The 16,832-nt window shown below is 38.3% G+C and overlaps 1 protein-coding gene across 1 annotated transcript in view; it reads left to right on the top strand.

Annotated features, from left to right (window-relative positions):
- CPA6 (carboxypeptidase A6) overlaps positions 1-16,832 on the top strand; it is a 524,483-nt gene that overhangs the window by 9,938 nt on the left and 497,713 nt on the right. The window contains exon 2 of the mRNA XM_032421607.1: positions 7,247-7,336. The gene's annotated coding sequence lies outside the window, so the exon portion shown is untranslated. The remainder of the gene's footprint in view (positions 1-7,246; positions 7,337-16,832) is intronic.

Below are 16,832 nucleotides of genomic sequence, written 5' to 3'. Positions count from 1 at the left end.
TTAATTCATTGTTACACAGATAAGACCACTGAAAGCATGTTTTATTTACAATTTCATTTTTTTATTTTTTAAAAAAATTTTCCTGAATACTGATTTTGTATCCTGCAACTTTATTAAATTTATTCATTAGGTTTATTTATTTATTTATTTATTTATTTATTTTTATATAAATTTTGTTAGTTAACATGCAGTGCAATATTGGTTTCTGGAGTAGAATTCAGTGATTCATCACTCATATAGAACACCCAGTGCTCATCACAACAAGTGTCCTCTTTAATACCCATCACCCATTTATCCCATCTCCCACCCACTTCCCACCATCAACCCTCAGTTTGTTTTCTGTCATTTAGAGTCACTTATGGCTTGTTTCCCTCTCTCCATTTTTTCTTTTCCCCCTTCCCATATGTTCATGTTTTCTTTCTTAAATTCCACATATGTGTGAGATCATATGGTATTTGTCTTTCTGACTGACTTATTTCGCTTAGCTTAATACACTCTAGCTCCATCCACATCATTGCAAATGGCAAGATTTCATTCTTTTTGGTGGCTGAGTAATATTCCATTGCATATATATGTCACATCTTCTTTATCCACTCAGTTGATGGACATTTGGGCTCTCTCCATGGCTTGGCTATTGTTGATAATGCTGCTATAAACATTGGGGTGCATGTACCCCTTTGATTCTGTATTCACAATTTTAACATTTATTCTCTCAGGGACCTTCACCTTACTCCCTACCCCATCAAAACCAAAAAGAAGCAACCAAAAGAGAAAGAACACACGTTAAAATTTTAATTCCTCATTTAAGCATGCAAAGGCTCTAAATGTAAATTCAAATAATGGAAAAACAGATCTACTTGCCTCCTGGCAAAAACATTACTCTTTAATGAGAACATGCTCTACGCTTCAAAATCTCATCACCAGGGATAATAACTGTTCAATGTGGTATATAATCAACTTTCCTATGGATAGGCAAGCATGCATTTGTTTTTATAAAATAGGGATTATATCCTATACTTTCATATCCCACTTTTTTTTTTATTTTTTAAAGATTTTATTTATTTGAGAGGGTGAGAGACAGAGAGAGCAAGAGCACAAGAGTAGGGGAGAGAGAAGCAGACTTCCTCATGAGCAAAGAGCCCAATGCAGGACTCGATCCCAGGACCCTGGGATCATGACCTAAGCTGAAGGCAGACGCTTAACCGACTGAGCCACCCAGGCACTCCTTATGTCCCATTTTTAAATATCCAGTGAATTGCAATCATTTTACATTATTTGAAACAAGTTCAGTGGCTTCATAGTTCAAATCAAAAGAACATAATTTATTTCACCATTTAGGTTGTCATTTAGGTTGGGCATTAGTTTGGGCATTTAGGTTGCTTGTCATGTAAATTTATATTTATTTATGTTCTCATTTGATGAATGTTTCTTTGCCTCCCCAGACTGTGATGTCTTGTGTTTGTTTTTGGTCACCATCATATTCTCATTTGTAGCAGTACCTGAAAAGTAGGTAGGCTCTCTCATCTGTCAAATGAATAAGTGAACCTGTTCTTCAGTTCTTGGCTCAAATCAGCCTCATCCACAATACATTTCTCATCCTCACCTCAGCCGGACATGGACTCTCCCTTTTCTAAAAATTCCATGTAGTTCTTTTTTTATAGGTTTCTTTTAGGAAAAAAATACTATTCATTGAGCCAGGCACTCTGCTAGACATATTTGAGAGAAAAGTCCATGTCAAAAGGGTTCCTGCTTGGTCTAGAGGACATGTGAAAAGAAAACATACTACAACATTTTCAATCAAGGACCCTTCTAGGACTGTTCAGTGACTTCACCAAGCAGTCTTACTCTTGAAAAAACTCAAAAGCCCCACACTAAATGAGATCTCTCTGCCCTACACCTGGGAACTGTCCGAGAGGACAGAAGCCTAGAGCACACCAAAGCTCAGGGGATCTACTGTAGTGGCTGAACCCTGGGCAGGGAATGTAAGCCAGCAGCTCAGAGTGGGTACACTCAAGTGACATCTAAACTACTCTGTTATTAAAGTGAGCCTTAGTGGAACTTTGTGACATCTGCAAAGGAGGGGGGGAATGCAAATGAGAAAGCCCTGAATGATATCCTTAGCCTATTCTTTAGAAAAGGAAGAGAAAGTAGTATTCTGAGTCTCTCTTGTTAACATATTGTACTTATTCTTAGAAGTACATGCCCCAAATAAAAACATTATTGCTGTCCCCTCAAATTACAAGCCAGAAATACATGTGTGAATTATCGCACTCTTAAGTGCACAGTCTCTATTTTCTTCCCCTTTAAGTGACACTTATAAAACTAATGAATGTCCCAGATCTTTCACATCACATTTTAGAGACACAAAAACTGCATTGCTTCAACACTGAGGGACTTGAAAATAATGCAAGACATTTCTTTACACCATAAATGCTGAGTAGCTGTTTTTTGTGTCAGTACACATGTCTAAGCAACTGAGGAAATATCTAATTAATCTTTACTAACAATTCCAGGAAAATGTTACTTTACTTCTCAAGGATAACTCAATATATATGAGGGATTTTAGGGGACAAGGGAGGAAAGGATGGTAGCTGAAGGTTTCAACATTCATCCAGATTTCATTTTCGAGACAATGCAACTTTCAAAAGTTAAGCCTTTATCTGATAGATTTCTATATGGATGAAAAATGATGCTAAGTGTATAAGCCAGACATAGCTGACACCTACCACAATGGCCATGAAGTAGACATCACATGCTTAATATAAAATTTTGTCCTCTATACATTTTCCTGTGTGAATGTTCTCACTCTATCACTGCTGCACTGTCCTAACCTCATCTCCTACAAGGCACAGAGGCCATGGTCAATCATGAGAAAAAGGCAAACACAAGAACTACTCCCCTCAATATATCCCACGTGCCTCCATCTCTGCCTACCATTTCCTCCTCTTATATATTAATCCTCCCCATCCTTATAGATGCACTATAAAGGCTACCTCTACAAACAGTGGAAGAACACAAGCTGAATGCACTATCCTATGTGATCTGTAAAGACCTTTTTAAAGATAGGATTTTACAAGTCTATAAGCATAATAAAAAATATGAATAGCCTATTGAAATTAACACGGGAGATATCTACTGACATTAGGAGACTAAATGGGGCAATCATTTCATGCAGGTGATGCAAGACTAAAGGCTCTGTGGAATCAAGACAAATTTATTACTTTTTTTCCCTTTGATGTCCAAAAGTAGCCCAAATCCTCTCTAAGAGACCAGCCCTTGCCAATTACCCTGATGTCTCCAATATAGATGAGAGATAACTCTTACATAGCTTTCATTTAAAAATTGTAGCTACCTTCTTTTGACTCTGAAAACTAGAGTTTTGGAAAGGCACAATTTTCTCAAGTGTCTAGGCACCAAAATAGATCAAATTATTTCCCAATCAACCTTTCCTATCCCTATCAAGAATTCTTACTTTCTCCCAACTAATAGGTTAGCTATAAAAACAGCTGTTAACTTTAATATCCATGTGAGTCACTGTATTGCTTAAAGAGGTCAGAAAAAATGCAAAGAAGTGAGAGAAGACAGGAGGAAATGCTTCTTGGCCATAGCAGAAAGCTGGCACTTTGGAGAGCTGAAGGGCCTAATACACAGCACACAGCTGATGAGCAGTGGGTTAAGTCGAAAGTCAGTTAGCTAGACAACTTTCATTCTGCATTTTTGGGTTTTCCCATCATTAATGTATCTGCAGCTGGCTCCCTTCAGCCTGTTTCTAGCTTGAGTGATCTCAGGAGAGTCAGCATGTCTTCAGGGAGAATGGGGTCTATTAGACTAGCCAGGCAGCATCCATGTGCTGACATGGCATTTCCCAGTGTGTACTCTGAGGACCAGTTTCTCAAGATGCTTAGGTGAAGAGCTACCCAAACCTTCTGGAAAACTGCAGACTTTGTCCCTTCTTAAGATTCATGATGAATATTTACATTTTCTGAATCAGTTTGACCTTGGGACCTATTTATTAAGTGTTTTTTATTAATATACCAAATATCTTGTATTCTATAGAACATCTTCTGGAAAGAATTGAGTTTATGCATTTGAAATCTTCTTAATTAGTGTCTATGTTTTAGGTAACTCCATAAAGGGGTGAAGTGGGCTTTCTGATTTTATTAGCCCCCAACAGCCTGGAATTTATTTCTTCTGCTCTACATTTTTGAATGAAAAGAGTGCTGTTTTCACCATATACACAGTGTTCACTGCTGAAATATACCCCTGAAATGTAAACTCTGCTGTCTTTCTCAGTGCCAGGTGTCTGAAGGTCTACCCTGCCCTCTTTCTTTAGCTAAGCTAACTTCCACTCATCTTTTAAGACCATTCAGTCATCACTTCTTTTGGATCCTGTAGGAAGTCTCACCTTCTCCACTTCCCACCAGTCCAAACTCCCTCCTCCCCCAGGATGGATTAAGTGCTCCTCCTCCACACTTATCTCCACCCCTTCAGCAAATAAATGCAAATAGGTACTTCTTTATTACTTGCTTGGTGCTAGGTACTTGAAGGTAACTAAACAAGTACTTGGAAATAAATCTCCAACTAATAAATTTGCTCCTCAAAGACAAGTAGTATTTTACTCATATTTCTTGTTCTAGCACCATGCAAGAAGATAGTAGCTACCCAATAAATATATTTGTTTCAAAAATACTTTTTGTATATATTATATACATATCCAGCTCCTCACATCTGCACAAGACTCAGAATATTAATTTCCTGGGTAAATTAATTTGTATATTAATAAAAAAGGATTGGGATAGGGAAAGGTGGATCTTCTAGTATAATAAGTGAATTTGAGAATATATAAGAGATGTTCATCCTCATGACATTATTCCACGTTTGCTAATTAGCTCAAAAGAAATTTTGATATGAGGTAGGAGAGGAGCAAGAAGACCATTTTTCTAGCCACTGTCCTCTGCTTTAGATCTGGATTAGGCTTCTGCTAAAGCTGTAATACCAGGAAGGCCAACCTGTGTGCCAAAGGGCCTCTAAAGCTAAGCAGTGTGAGGTTCTATACACTATAAGCATTTCCAGCACTCTGGACAGCTGCATTTTTCTTCCACATTTTCAAAGTAGAATTTGTACTATGTCCAGCTTGTGCAGAGGACAACCTAGGAGACTGCAGGCAAATTAATTCACAAAGAGCACTAAAAAATGCTACACAAGGCAATTTGATTGTCTCATCTCTCATGTGACTTTGAAGTGTCCATTTGAGAGACACAATTATAATTAACCTTAAAAGAATACTGAAACAGGACCCTAGAGGCCCCCAGATCTGAGTTGAGGGTAACCATATAGCACTGAGGTTGAGAGCACAATCACACAACATAAGCTCAGTCACTCACCAGCTGTGTGATTTTCAATAAGCTACTCAGCTTCACTCAGCATTCATTTCCCAGTCGAAAAATGGTCATTTGTGGCTAAAATTAATTGGAATGGTATAGAAGTCTTTAGGCAATAGTAAATTGTAATTTGTTGATGTTAATACTATTGTTATAAAACCAGCTAAAGAAAATGATGGCCTATGTTCTCTAAGACAAATGTAAATGAGAACTAATCAATCAATAATCACCTTCTACAATCCATCACTTAAAAGCAACTCAGAAAATAAGATAGCAAATCCTTCCCTATTAAATACTTTTACTGCATTTATTTCTGTAGAACCATCTCCCCTCTCCATAAACATAGAAGAAAAGGGAAGAGCAGGAGAAGAGGGAAGTACCCTGGGAGAAATAGTCCAGTGTCTAAAGTTTCACCCAGGTGGTGGTAAATGACTGACTTGCAGCTAAGGCTGGCTGGTGTTTTGTCTCCCAAGTGGCTCCTGTCAATTCTTTAAACTTAAGTTTAGCAGTTCTTTTGGATACAATGCTTTTGAATGCCATGGGTTGCTGGATACCTTCTCAATTTGAGCTCCATAGAGAGAATGCAACAATTTGCACACCTCCATCCTCCACTGCATGTCGCCTATGGAACAGTCAAGCCATATACACACAGCAGCACATACTACTTGCACAGCTCCCATCCACAGCTGTTTGTTTCCAGCACTTGCTGATCTAAATTTCAAGGGATAGTCTTGGAGCCTGGAGGAGTTCTGATGACTTTTGTTAATGATCTTTGTGGCCACCATTAGCCAGTCAGGATGTGTCCAGCTAACTTCACTTTAGTGAAGGTAATCTTGGCAATGGTCTTGAGGAGCCGGTAGTTGCCAAATATGGGTCTTCTCTCAAGCAGAGATTGGCAAGAAGCCCATCAGCATAGTGGACTTACTGTTAGTATTACTAATAATAGTAACAAACTAAATTAAAAATAAAAATGAAAAAAATTAAAAAGTGAGAAAAATAAAAATTAAGGAATAAAGGAAAGAAAAAATGAGAAAAGGCAAAAATAGAGAAAAAGAAAGATAAAAATAAGAAAAAGGAAAAGAATAAAGGACAAAAGAAAAAAGGATAAAAAAGAAAAAATATAGAAAAAAATTATTAAAATAAAAAATGAGAAAAAGATAAAGAATAAAGAAATAAAAATAAAGATAAATAGAAAAAAGGGGAAAATGAAAAAAATAAGAAAAATGAAAAATGAAAGAAGAAAAAAAAGAAATGAGGGAGGTGGGAGGGGATGGAGAAAGGTGGAGAAAAAAAGAAAATAGAAAAAGGCTAACTGTGGTCCATATCTCTGAGGTCACCAAAACCTTCGTCCGGAGCTAGAAGCACCAAAAATCTAGACCCAGCCAGGGACTCAGGTAGTTGCTTAGAGTTCCATAACAATGTCTTGTTATGAAGTCATAGCAAGAAGAGGACCTATTACAACTGATGATAAATAACAGTGGTTTTCTCACTTTTGGGTTTCAAGAACTTTTTACTCTTCAAAGGGTAGGGAGGTGGGGAGAGGACCCAAAGGGTTTTTTGTAGGTTATAGTGATTGGTAGTTACATTATTAGAAATTAAAACTTGCAGGATGATGCTTCTGTGGCTTTTTCATTTCCAGTTTAAAAGTAATTTTTGGTTTTTAAAGAGTTCATAATGTCTACAGTACAAATATTCAATTCCCTTTTCTTTAAATTCTCAATTATTGATCTCAAAATGATGCCACAATTTAACTAGGATTACAATCCTATAACAAAACATTCTGTTGCATAGACAAAATAAATTATTCACATTTATCGAGCTGAGGGTAAAATAACTTTCATCATATTTTCATTTTTTATTTACAGTTTTATCCAGTTCCTTTAGAAGATTCTTCCCTTCCAGGAGTCAGAGAATTAACCATGTTCATTTCAGTATCTTCAGCATGAGTCAAGGGAGTAAGTCTTCTGTTTTTCCTTCTTTTAGTCAACAATCCATGGTGCTCCATGTCCATATTATTTAGCATATATTAGGAGGGTCCAGGTGCTGGATGTGGTACCAATACCTCAGGGAGGCAACAGAGAAGCTTCTTCATTTATTCCTTCTCTAATATTCTCCTTTATGTAGAAAGGAGTTTCTGGGGCACCTGGGTGGTGCAGTTGGTTAAGTGTCCAACTCTTGGTTTCGGGCTCAGGTCCTGATCTCAGGGTCGTGAGATCGAGCCCTGCATCAGGCTCTGTATTCTTCATAGAGTCTGCTTAAAACTCTCTCTCCCTCTCCCTCCGCCCCTCCTCCCTGCTCTCTCTTTCTCAAATAAGTAAATAAATCTTTAAAAAAAAAGTTTCTGAACTATATCATTTTCCTCCTCTCTGAAGAACTTCTCTTAACATTTCTTGCCAGGCAGAACTACTGGCAACAAATTCCCTCAATTTTTGTTTGAGAAAATTTTTATGTCTTTTTACTTTTGAAGGATAATTTTGCTGGAAATAGGCTTCTAGGTTGGTGGTTTTTTTATGCTTGCTTGCATGGTTTCTGAAGAGAAGTCTGATGTAATTCTTATTCTTGTCCCTCTGTATGTAGGCATTCTTCCTCACCCCCAGCTTCTTTCAAGATTTTCTCTTTGTCTTTGATTTTCTGAAGTTTGAATAAAATATGCCTAGATGTAGATTTTTTAGTATTTGCCTACTTAGTGTTCTCCAAACTTCCTGGATCTGTGGATTGGTGTATGTCATTAATTTTGGAAAATTCTCAACCAATACTTCAAGTATTTTTTCTATTCCTTTATTTCTTCTCTTTTTGGCATTCTCATTATACATTTGTTCTACCTTTTTTAATTGTCCCACAATCCATGAATATTCTGTTCTGTTTCTTTCACTATTTTTTCTCTTTGCTTTTTATTTTGGGAAATTTCTATTGACATATCTTTGATTCACTGATTCTTTCCTTGGCTATGTCTAGTCCAATGATCAGCCCCTCAGATTTATTCTGCATTTCTGTCACAGTGTTTTTGATTTCCCCATTAAGCCCTTATTCTATTAATTATAGCTATTTTAAATTCCCAGTTTGATAATTCCAAAATCTCTGCCATATCTGAGTCTGGTTCTGATGGCTCTGTCTCTTTAGGTTGTGTGTTTTTTCGTTTTGTTTTTTTTTTTTTTTAGCATGCCTTGTAAATTTTTGTTGAAAGCTGGACAAAATGTACTGAGTAAAAGGATCTATTTAAATAGGCCATGAGCAGAAGGTTTTATGTTTATCTGGCTAGGAGTTGAGCTGTGTTCGCTATTTGCTGTAGCTGTAAGTGTTAAAGGCCAAATTTCATCTGGTGTCATTTTTTTTATCCCAAATGATCTTTGTGTTTTCCTTGAAATTTCTTAAATTAGGACTAAGGCTTATAGTTCTTCCCTTTGTAATCTCTTGTGCAGGAGCCTTATTGATGTGGTGGTAAGGAGTGGGGTGAGGAGAAGCGTTTTATAGTCTCATGCTTAGGTCTCAATCTTTTAGTGATTCTGTGCCCCTGGGCTTTGACCTTCACAAGCACTTCTCGGCCACTTCCCATTTCTGTTTAGGTGAGACAGGAAGGTTAGAGGAAACTGGAACTGAAAAATTCTCTTCCCCCAGTACTGTTAGTCTCTGGTAAAATCCACAGTGGTCAGGTTCTGGTGAAATAGTTTCCCTTGAGGGCAGGCTTGTTGTTAAGAACAAAATGCTCTGGGCATATTTCAGAATGGTTACTTCTCCCTTCCCTGAAGGAAACTCCCTGATCTTCACTCAGAGCTCCTGATGGGGCTTGTAGAGGTAACTCATGAAAGTGTAGGGCCCCCTAAGCCTGCCTACTCCTAATTTTTAACTCTCCATCTTTGTGCATATTGATCCTCCAGGAATTTGTTGATTATAATTTAACTTTTCCTACCTTGGTCGACTCCAGCAAATAAGGAAAACACACACATCCTTGTACATGTCTTTTGATGTACACATGCCTGGATTTCCATTACCAAAAAAAGTGGAATAACTGAATACTAGGATATAATAATTTCTTTAAATTTTAATTCCAGTGTAGTTTTAATTCCAGTGTTATATTAGTTTTAGGTGTACAATTAGTGATTTGACAATTCCATATATTAGTGCTCATCAAAACAGGTGTACTTTTCATCCCTATCACTTATTTCACCCATCCAAACAGCCAACTACCCTATGATAACCATCTGTTTGTTCTCTATAGTTAAGAGTCTGGTTTTTTTGTTTGTTTCTTTTTAAAGATTTTATTTATTTGAGAGAGAGCACAAGCAGGGGGAGCAGCAGCAGAGGCAGAGGCAGAGGCAGAGGAAGAGGGAGAAACAGGCTCCCTGCCGAGCAGGGAGCCCCATGTGGGGATTGATCTCAGAACTCTGGGATCATGACCTGAGCCAAAGGCAGACACTCAACCAACTGAGCCACCCAGGTGCCCAAGAGTCTGTTTTTGTCTCCTTTTTCCCTCTTTGTTCATTTGTATTGTCTCTTAAATTCCACGAATCAGTGAAATCATATAGTATTTGTCTTTCTCTGACTCATTTATTTTGCTTAGCATTATATGCTCTAGATCCATCCATGTTGTTACAAATGGCAAGATTTCATTCTTTTTTTATCCCTGAATAATATTCAATTGTATGTGTATAGCACATCTTCTTTATTCATTCACCTATCAATGCAAATTTCCATAATTTTGCTATTGTAAATAATGCTCCAATAAACATAGGGGTGCAGAGATCCTTTCAAATTAGGATTTTCATATTCTTTGGATAAGTACCCAGTAGTGGAATTATGGATCATATGGTAGTTCTATTTTTAATTTTTTAAGGAACCTTCATACTGTCTTCCACAGTGGCTACACCAGTTTACATTCCGACCAACTGTAGATGAGGGTACTTTTCTCTCCCTATCTTCACCAACACTGTTGTTTCTTATTTTTTTTGATATTAGCCATTCTGACAGGTTTGAGGTGATATCTCATTGTGATTTTGATTTGCATTTCCCTGATGATAAGTGATGTTGAGCTCTTTTCATATGTCTGTTAGCCGTTTGGATGTCTTCTTTTTTTTTAAGTTCAATTTAATTTTATTATGTTATGTTAGTCACCATACAATACATCATCAGTTTTTGATATAATGTTCCACGATCCATTGCTTTGGTATAACACCCAGTGGTCCATGCAGTATGTGCCCTACTTAATACCTATCACCAGGCTAACCCATCCCCCCACTCCCCTCCCCTCTAAAACCCTCACTTTGTTTTTCAGAGTCCATAGTCTCTCATGGTTCATCTCCCCCTCCGATTCCCCCGCTTCATTTTTCCCTTCCTTCTCCTAATGTCCTCCATGTTATTCCATAGGTTCCACAAATAAGTGAAACCATGTGATAATTGACTTTCTCTGCTTGACTTATTTCACTTAGCATAATCTCCTCCAGTCCCATCCATGTTGATGTAAAAGTTGGGTATTCATCCTTTCTGATGGCTGAGTAATATTCCATTGTATATATGGACCATATGTTCTTTATCCATTCATCTATTGAAGGGCATCTCAGCTCATTCCACAGTTTGGATATTGTGGACATTGCTGCTATGTACATTGGGGTGCATATGGCCCTTCTTTTCACTACATCTGTGTCTTTGGGGTAAATACCCAGGAGTGCAATTGCTGGGTCATAGGGTAGCTCTATTTTTAAATTTTTGAGGAACCTCCACACTGTTTTCCAAAGTGGCTGTACCAACTTGCATTCCCATCAACAATGTAAGAGGGTTCCCTTTTCTCCACAACCTCTCCCAACATTTGTTGTTTCTTGCCTTGTCCATTTTGGCCATTCTAACTGGTGTAAGGTGGTATCTCAATGTGGTTTTGATTTGGATTTCCCTGATGGCTAATGATGATGAACATTTTTTCATGTGTCTGTTAGACATTTATGTATCTTTGGAGAAGTGTCTGTTCATGTCTTCTGCCCATTTTTTGACTTGATTATTTGTTTTTTGGGTGTTGATATTGAGAAGTTCTTTATAGATCTTGGAAATCAGCGCCTGGTCTGTAGTGTCATTTGCAAATATCTTCTCTCATTCTGTGGGTTGCCTCTTTGATTTCTTGACTGTTTCCTTTGCTGTGCAGAAGCTTTTTATCTTGATGAAGTCCCAAAAGTTCATTTTTGCTTTTGTTTCACTTGCCATTGGAGATGTATCTTGAAAGGGGTTGCTGTGTGGGGCACCAGGGTGGCTCAGTCATTAAGTGTCTGCCTTTGGCTCAGGTCATGATCCCAGGGTCATGGGATTGAGCCCCACATTGGCCTCCCTGCTCAGCGGGCAGCCTGCTTCTCCCTCTCCCACTCCCTCTGCTTGTGTTCCTGCTCTTGCTATCTCTCTCTCTGTCAAATAAATAAACAAAATCTTTAAAAAAAGAAAAAGAAAGTAAGAAGTTGCTGTGGCCGATGTCAAAGAGGTTACTGCCTGTGTTCTCCTCTAGGATTTGGATGGATTCCTGTCTCACATTGAGGTCTTTCATCCATTTTGAGTTTATCTTTGTGTATGGTGTGAGAGAATGGTCGAGTTTCATTCTTCTGTATATAATTGTCCAATTTTCCCAGCACCATTTACTGAAGAGACTGTGTTTTTTCCATATCATGTTTTTTCCTGCTTTGTCAAAGATTATTTGACCATAGAGTTGAGGGTCCATATCTGGGCTCTCTATTCTGTTCCATTGGTCTATATGTCTGTGTTTGTGCCGGTACCATGCTGCCTTGGTGATCACTGCTTTGTAATATAGCTTGAAATCAGGCAACGTGATGTCCCTAGCTTTGCTTTTCTTCTTGAACATTTCCTTGGCTATTCGGGGTCTTTTCTGATTCCATACAAATTTTAAGATTGTTTGTTCCAGCACTTTGAAAAATGTCATTGGAATTTTGATCAGGATGGCGTTGAAGGTATAGATTGCTCTGGGTAGCATAGACATTTTAACAATGTTTATTCTTCCAATCCATGAGCATGGAAAGTTTTTCCATCTTTTTGTATCTTCTTCAATTTCTTTCATGAGAGTTCTGTAGTTCCTAGAGTATAGATCCTTTACCTCTTTGGTTAGCTTTATTCTGAGGTATCTTATGGATTTTGGTGCTATTATAAATGGAATCATTTCTCCAATTTCTCTTTCTATATAGTTGCATTGTTAGTGTATAAGAAAGCCACTGATTGCTATGCATTGATTTTGTATCCTGCCATATTACTAAATTGCTGTATGAGTTCTAGTAATTTGGATTTTCCACATAAAGTATCATGTCATCTGCGAAGAGAGAGAGTTTGACTTCTTCTTTGCCAATTTGAATACCTTTTATTGTTTTTTGTTGTCTGATTGCTGTTGCTAGGACTTCTAGTACTATGTTGAACAATAGTGGTGAGAGTGGGCATCCTTGTCCTGTTCCTGATCTTAAGGGAAAGGCTCTTATCTTTTGCCCATCGAGGAGGATATTCACTGTGGGTTTTTCATAGATGGATTTTATGAACTTGAGGAATGTTCCCTCTATCCCTATACTCTGAAGAGTTTTAATCAGGAAAGGATGCTGTATTTTGTCAAATGCTTTTTCTGCATCAATTGAGAGGACCATATAGTTCTTCTCCCTCCTCTTATTAATGTGTTCTATCACATTGATTGATTTGAGAATGTTGAACCCCCCTTGCATCCCGGGGATAAATCCCACTTGGTTGTGGTGGATGATCCTTTTAATGTATTGTTGGATCCTATTAGCTAGGATTTTGTTGAGGATTTTGGAATCCATATTCATCAGGGATATCGGTCTGAAATTCTCCTTTTTGATGGGGTCTTTGCCTGGTTTGGGGATTAAGGTAATGCTGGCCTCATAGAATGAGTTTGGAAGTTTTCCTTCTGTTTCTATTTTTTGAAACAGCTTCAGGAGAATAGGTATTATTTCTTCTTTGAATGTTTGGTAGAATTCCCCAGGGAATCCATCAGGCCCTGGACTCTTGTTTTTTGGGAGGTTTTTGATCCCTGCCTCAGTCTCGTTACTGGTTATTGGCCTATCCAGGTTGTCAATTTCTTCCTGTTTCAGTCTTGGCAGCTTATAGGTTTCCAGGAAGGCCTCCATTTCATCCAGATTGCTCAGTTTATTGGCATATAGTTGTTGATAATAATTTCTAATAATTGTTTCTATTTCCTTGGTGTTAGTCATGATCTCTCCCCTTTCATTCATAATTTTATTAATTTGGGTCCTTTCTCTTTTCTTTTGGATAAGTCTGGCCAGTGGTTTATCAATCTTATTAATTCTTTCCAAGAACCTGCTTCTAGTTTCGTTGATCTAATCTACTGTGTTTCTGGTTTCTAATTCATTGATCTCTGCTCTAATCTTAATTATTTCTCTTCTGATGCATGGCTTAGGCATCTTTTGTTGCTTTTTCTCTAGTTCTTAAAGGTATAGAGTTAGTTGGTGAATTCGGGATTTTTCTATTTTTTTGAGTGAGGCTTGGATGGCTATGTATTTCTCCCTTAGGACCGCCTTTGCAGTATCCCATAGGTTTTGGACCGATGTGTTTTCATTCTCTTTGGTTTCTATGAATTGTTTAAGTTCTTCTTTGATTTCCTGGTTGACCTAAATATTCTCTAGCAGAGTGGTCTTTAGCTTCCAAGTGTTTGAATTCCTTCCAAATTTTTTTCTTGTGATTGAGTTCCAGTTTTAAAGCATTATGGTCTGGGAGGAAGAGCAAGATGGCAGAGGAGTTGGAGACCTAAGTTTCATCTGGTCCAAGGAATTCAGCTAGATAGGTATCAGACCATTCTGAATGCCTACGAACTCAACAGGAGATCGAAGAAAAGAATAGCAGCAACTCTCTGAACAGAAAAGTGTCCACTTTCTGGAAAGTAGGACTTGCAGAAGAAGTGAATCCGTGAGGATATATGGGAAGATAGACCGCGGGGGGAGGGAGCCTCCGTCAGCCAGGTACTGGCAAGTGATAGAGCAGCAGAGCACAAAATCGGAACTTGTAGAAGTCTGCACTGCTGAGGGACGTCACTCTAGTGGCTAAGTGGGGGGTGGAACCCTTGCTGGAACAGTGTGGTCTCAGGACCGTCGGGGTCACAGAAAGACTGGAGGTGCCTAAGTGTGGCAGAGCTCCCAGGTATCAGAGCAGGGAAGCTGGCTGCAAAGACAGAGCTGAGGAGTGGGCTCAGAGCTCGGGGTTGCCATAAACCGTGATCCGCAGCACAGTTGGACCACTGCTTTTCCAGCAGGGACCCAACAAGTGGAAGGTCTGGGGAGACTCCCCTACCTCCCCTGGGAGGAGCGGTGCGGGAGTGCACCACAAGAATCTGCTGGGTTTGGAGACTCCAAACAGGATCATGTGCCAGAGATAGAAACGCTCAGTCATAGCCCGGGTGAGCACAGAGTGTGGCCAGAGATCGGGGAGATAGGAGTGATTGACTGCTTTTCTCTGGGGGCACACTGAGGAGTGGGGCCCCGAGATCTCAGCTCCTCCTGGGCGGAGATTGGGAGGCTGCCATTTTCACTCTTGTCCTTCAAAGCTGTACAGAAACCTTGCAGGGAACAAAAGCTCCGGAGAGCAAACCCAAGCAGATTACTTAGCCTCGCCCCAGCAAGGGCAGTGCAATTCCGCCTCCAGCAAAGACATTTGAGAACCACTGCAACAGGCCCCTCCCCAGAAGATCGGCAAGAACAGCCAGCCAAGACCAAGTTTACCCATCAATGAGAATAGCAGAACTCCAGCACTAGGGGAATACAGTACATAGAATTCATGGTTTTTTCTCCCTGATTCTTTAGTCTTTCAAAGTTAATTTTTTTAATTTTAATTTTTTTCTTCTTCTATATATTTTTTTGAATTTTTCTTTTACTCTTTTTCAATCAACATCTTATCAATCCCTTTTTTTAAAAATCTTTTTTATTTTTCATTTTTAGAGTCATATTCTATCCCTTCATAGTAGTTAACCTTATTTTTGGTACATATATAAGTTGTTGTCTCTTTAAAATTTTGGGATACAGTTTCTTACATCAGAGCAAAATATACCCTAAATCTCTAGTGTATGGCTTTGTTCTAGTTTCCTGCCTAATCACAATCACTCCCTTTTCTTTTAATTTCTCTTCTTTCTTTTTTCAACCAACTTATTATCTTATCAATTCCTTTTATAAAATCTTTTATACTTTTCTTCTTTACAGTCATATTCCATCCCTTCATCGTATTTACCCTTATTTTTGTACATATCGAATTTTTCTTTCTTTAAAATTTTGGGAGACAGTTTCTTCTAACAGACCAAAATACCCCCAAAATCTAGTGTGTGGCACTGATCTATTCACCAGCCTGATCGTATTGGATCAATTTTTTTTTATCTTCTTCCTTTTCTTTTTTCTTTCTTTCCCTTTCTTTCTTCTCAGTTTCAGGTCTCTTCTGATTTGTTTAGTGTATATTTTTCTGGGGTCATTGTTACCCTGTTAACATTTTGTTCTCTCATTCATCTATTCTCCTCTGGACAAAATGACAAGAGGGAATAAATCACCTCAAAAAAAACAAGAGGCAGTACCGACTGCCAAGACCTAATCAATATGGACATTAGTAAGATGTTGGAACTAGAGTTCAGAATGACAATTATAAAGATACTAGCTGGGTGTGAAAAAAGCATGGAAGATACTAGAGAAACCCTTTCTGGAGAAATAAAAGAACTAAAATCTACACAAGTCGAAATCAAAAATGCTATCAATGAGGTGCATTCAAAAATGGAGGCTCTAACTGCCAGGAAAAATGAGGCAGAATAAAGAATTAGTGATATAGAAGGCCAAATGATGGAGAATAAAGAAGCTGAGATAAAGAGAGATAACCAACTACTGGATCATGAGGGCAGAATTCAAGAGATAAGTGATACCATAAGATGAAACAATATTAGAATAATTGGGATCCCAGAAGAAGAAAGTAAGAGAGGGGCAGAAGGTATATTGGAGCAAATTATAGCAGAGAACTTCCCTAATTTGGGGAAGGAAACAGGCATCAAAATCCAGGAGGCACAGAGAACCCCCCTCAAGATCAATAAAAATGGGTCAACTCCCTGACATCTAATAGTAAGACTTACAAGTCTCAGAGACAAAGAGAAAATCCTGAAAGTAGCTTGGGACAAAAGGTCTGTAACCTACAATGGTAGAAACATTAGATTGACAACAGACCTAGCCACAGAGACCTGGCAGGCCAGAAAGGACTGGCATGATATAGTCAGAGTACTAAATGAGAAAAATATGCAGCCAAGAATCCTATGTCCAGCTAGGCTGTCAATGAAAATAGAAGGAGAGATAAAAAGCTTCCAGGACAAACAAAAACTAAAGGAGTTTGCAAACACGAAACCAGCCCTACAAGAAATATTGAAAAGGGTCCCCTAAGCAAAGAGAGAACCTAGAAGTAACATAGACCAGAAAGGAATGGAAACAGTATACAGTA

The sequence above is a fragment of the Phoca vitulina genome, unplaced genomic scaffold (genome assembly GCF_004348235.1).
Source record: "Phoca vitulina isolate PV1807 unplaced genomic scaffold, GSC_HSeal_1.0 scaffold25, whole genome shotgun sequence".
Taxonomy (NCBI): Eukaryota; Metazoa; Chordata; class Mammalia; order Carnivora; family Phocidae; genus Phoca; species Phoca vitulina.
The sequence above is the reverse complement of the archived record's forward strand: the minus strand, read 5'-3'. Positions and strand labels throughout refer to the sequence as shown.